Raw genomic sequence first — 4,946 nt, forward strand, 5'->3', positions numbered from 1 at the left:
TAGGAGAAGCATAACAGCTATTTTCTAGATAAGACAAAAATATAAAAAGAAAATGGAGACAAAAATGACAAACACTTACAAATTAGCCAATAAGAATAAAGGACACAATCTGTAAAAAGCCTGTCATTTGTAGTGCTCCTCCCATGATAAAAAGCAGCCAATGATAGATGAGAATCTTCCTTTGACAACTAACATTCTAGAACAACTACGCATGTGTTAAGCACATGACCTGGCCGATTTACTGAAAGCATAAGTAACTTTGAATCGTCTCAGCAAGCTAGCCCTTTAGAAAGAAAATAGCGTCATTTGCTGGTTGTATTGAAGTTCGTCTTTGCTGGTTGAACTAGCTTTATCGACTGAGTAAAACTTTGCTGGTTGAACTAAAGCTCGTTTGCTGGCCCGGCTACTGGTTCTTCTTCTTTGCCTGCTTGCCTTCAACTATCAAAAACTTTATTCATGAAAAACTTAACTACTTCAGTTTAAGGACTGAAGTAGGGTAACCCCTAACCCTCTTGAACCAGCTCCAATAACACCTAGATGATAAGAAAGAGATGGCAACACGACCATTGCTTATCCTGACTCGGGTGTAACATCTTTTGAGCTTATGCTGGTTGTGTTGCTGGTTACATTGCCCAGCTCACCCGCATCAGAATGCGTAAAAGAGTGTTAGTGGGCTCAAGAGATGAAGGCTCATAAGAGGAAGGATTAAGTGGTGGTGATTGCAAGTTGGGTCCAGTAGATCAGAGGGTTGGGTCGTGTTTGGTGTTGGCGTAGAATGTGCAGTGGGATAGAACAGAGAGTTGAATGGTTCATGTAGAAATTTATATGTGTCATTTGAGATTTTGTGGATAGAGGAAAAAGGAAATTGGGTTTCATCAAAAAATGACGTGTCGAAAAATAATTATTTTGTTGGAGGATAAATTGCAGGATTTATAACCACAATGATTTTTTGGGCAGCCGAGAAGAACATATGGAAGAGAACGGAGTTAAAGATTATTGTGTGAGGTAGCATAAATGAGAGGATAATACAAGCATCCGAAAATGTGCAAGTGTTGGTAGGTGGTTGTGCGGTGATATAGTATTTGAGTGAGTGAAAATTTTTCAAGATTTTTACTTGGAAGGATATTAATTAAGTAAGTAGCCATAGAAAGAGCATGATTCCAAAATTTTGTGGGAACATGTGAGTGTGATTGTAAGGTTCAGATGATGTTATTGATAGCGTGGACTTTACCTTTCGCTTTTCCGTTTTGAAATGAAGTATAGGGACACGAGAAGCAAAAGCTCATGCTATTTGGGGTACAAAAATTATGAAATAATTTGTTATTATATTCGTGCCATTATCACATTGGAAGTTTTTGATGGATTTTTGAAATTGTGTACGTTTATATGTATGGAATATAGTAAAGATAGAGTAAACTTGAGATTTTTGTCAAGGGAAAAAGTCCACAAGTAGTTACTAAAATTATCAAGCAATAAAAGATAGAATGTATGGCCTTCATGACTACGTATAGGAGAGGTCCACAAGTCGTTATGGATTATATCAAATGGTGCAAAAGTAGTAGAGATAGAAGGATAAAAATGTAACATTTCTTGTTTGCCAAAAACAAAAGATTGACAAATTTTATTACTAATATTCGAATTACAAGAGATGTAATTTTTATTTTTCAAAAAATGTAAAATATTAGCGCCCGGATGACCAAGGCATTTATGCCATAAATCTGAAGAAGAATCAAGGAAAGCGGTTGGGGGATGTTGGAGAAGCTTGGACACTTGGAGAGGGTATAGATCACCCGAGCTGTTACACCACAACATTTGGGTCCCCTTTAGAAAATCCTTCACAGTAAAACCAAAAGGGTCAAATTCGAGAGATATTTTATTTTCAGTTGAAAGGCACCAAACAGATATAAGATTTTTAATTAAAATAGGTGAATAAAGAACATGTATAGGTATAATGGTCGATTAAGAGAAGGAAACGAAGTATGGTCGTACTCGTGTATTCGAAGGTCGTACTCGTGTATTCGAATGATATTACCATTTCCAATAGTTATTTTATGAGGAAGAGTTAGTTGAGAATAAGACATGAGTTTACCCGTGGAACCCATCATGTGGAAAGTAGCTCCAACATTCGTGTACCCGTTATCGTCAGGAGGATGTGGTGTACATGGCGGACTCAATGTCTATTTGAGTAGCAAAAGATACCGAGTGTGCATAAGATGAGGAGGGAAGTGGGCTTGGACATTAAATGCCTGGTTGGGCCGAATGGTTGTAAGTGGGCCCGGTGCCTGGTGTAGTAGGATATGAAACAGGAGGATAATTCCATTGTGGACCTTGCCAAACCCATGAACCATAAGACCAATTATGATTTTGTTGTCCAGTAGGTCCATTATAGCTACCAGAATAATTTCGACCATGTTGTTGCTACGTCCGCCACTATGGTACTGATTAAAGTTGCGATTACCACTAGAATTAGATCTACAAGAGTTCTACCCGAAAGATTGTTTTGGTGCGGATGTTGCGGTGGTCAAAAGTGTCGTTTCTAGTGTAGCGACCCGACCAAATCATGTTTGACGGCGCCGACTACTTAGGTCCCGTTACATGGTCATAAGTTTTTAAGACAACGTTTGACCGAAAACATGTCGCATTCATTTCATAAGTATGGATGTTTCAAGGTTTACAAAGTAGTTCGACAACTAGTTACATAACAAAGTTTAAAGTACAAATGAAACATATGCGATACAATTTGAAAGTAGTCAAAAGACGCTCCACGTATGCAAGTATACTCGACATCCAAAGCAAGTATCAAAAAGAAATGTGCGGAAGCATGTATCACCTAATGATAAAGGACCTGAGAAAAACATAGGAAATCTGTCAACGAAAACGTTGGTGAAATCATAGGTTTAAATAAGTAAGTGAGTAAATGTAAGTCGAACCACAAGATTTGCCACATTGATAAAAGAGTAATACATTCTAAAAGTTAATATTCACGAGCACCCAATTATCAAAGCTTAACGTTTCCTTCCATAGTACCCCATCACAATAGTGCTAGAACATACACTGTTTCTCGAAAATATATTTCATCCGAATAACGGTAGCGAACCGTCCGAATGAGGGTTTGTCAAACCCATATGGCCATATAACATAAGTTCTCGCTTACACCCAGCAAGTGTAATTAATGATAATTGAATTGAGGATTTTGTTCTAAACTCGTATGTAGAATGTTTGTTTTCCTGTACTTGTGTTCACTTAGTAAAAAGAAACGTTTATGTTTTCTCATCCCAAATATAAGTTCAAAAGAGTAAAAGTGGGACTATGATCTCACATTGAGTGCACGTATGAAAAGTACTTCACAAAGTAATGTGTGCAAAGGACAATGCTAGTCTTGACCTAAACAAATAGGTCGTATCAATAACGGTAAACGCGATAAGTCAAAGATGTTCAATTAGTCCTATGGCTCAATACGACTCGATTATGTAGCATGTGAATCAAATTGTCAAGTTTCATGCAAGATACCAGTATAGAAACAAATTAGAAAGATTGCATAATCATTTGGTTAAGTTTGACAAAAAGTCAAACTTTGGTCGGTCAAAGTCAACGAAAAAGTCAACACGTTCGGGTCGGGTCCCGAACTATTTTTCTGAGGTTTTTATTCATATATAAGCATGTTAGAACAAGTCTCATGTGAATCGAAGGTCAATAGTGTGCCAAACATTTTTCTTATTTTGACCAAGGAGGTCAGAACCTGGACACGGCTTATGCCGCGCCGCGGCCCCCAATTGTTGCGCCGCGACAATACACGGGAGCTGGTACCTGGCCAGTTTCAGTTTTTCTAAGTCCAAACCAAAATCTTTTCATGCATAAAACACAAACTGCAAACACTTAGAACTAGCACCTTATATCGTTGGAAAGCTCTTTTGACAAGGAAGACAACTAAGCACATTTCACCAACCGAAAACATTATTTGCAATAACCGACTTTTCAAATCAAATGATCAATCAATGCACACATTTAATACTCAAATTTGATAAGTGCACATTTATGATTCGGGCATTTAATGCATACATAGAACACACCGTTTTGTAGGTAATCGAGCATACAATACAACTAACTACTTACTAACAATAATTCATGGCATTCAATGCATCAAATATTCATTTCAAGCTTATCAAACCCTAACCCAAATTCACCAAAATCACTAATCATGTTTATGAAGTTTTATAAAACAACCTACACATCAAATTGAAGCTAGTGATACTAGGAACACATTTAATACATGCATTTATAACATTTAACAACATTCAAGCAACCAAATCACCAAATCAAACACACCAAAGTTCATATTTAAGTTAGTTATTTCAAATAACGAAATCGAGCATATAAATCATATAATCATGTTAAACTTGAGCCATAGACACTAATTAACAACTTTATAACTTAAAAACATCAAGAACACAAAATCTAGTGATTTTAGAAATTTACCCAAACTTGATGAAATCGGTATGGAATCGAAGAGGAAGTTGCAAGGATTCCAAATATGTAATATGTGTTTTGATTGAAGCTTGCTTGAACGAATTTAGATGATGATTTCTTGGATTGGAGATTGAGAGAAAGTTTGAAAGTATTTAATGAAAATGAAAATGAAATGAAAAAAGAAGAATGGGGAGGTGGGGTTGACTAGTCAAAAGCTAGTCACCTCTTTGGCACTTTGGCGAAACTAGTCCCTCGAGTTCGGTTGCGGGTGCGTGAATTACCTAAACGAGATATTTTTAAAACGCGTATTAACGGAAGATGTTATAAACATATAACGGAATTTAAATAGTTAAACGGAAAAGTAAACGGAAAAAGGCGGGATGTTACATCCAGTGACAGGTTAGAAGGTATATTTGTCGTTTGATTTTGTTTTCGGGATTCTTCAAGGATTAAAGCCGATGGTGTCATGGTTATCATTG

Source organism: Rutidosis leptorrhynchoides, chromosome 5, assembly GCF_046630445.1.
Source record: "Rutidosis leptorrhynchoides isolate AG116_Rl617_1_P2 chromosome 5, CSIRO_AGI_Rlap_v1, whole genome shotgun sequence".
Taxonomy (NCBI): domain Eukaryota; kingdom Viridiplantae; phylum Streptophyta; class Magnoliopsida; order Asterales; family Asteraceae; genus Rutidosis; species Rutidosis leptorrhynchoides.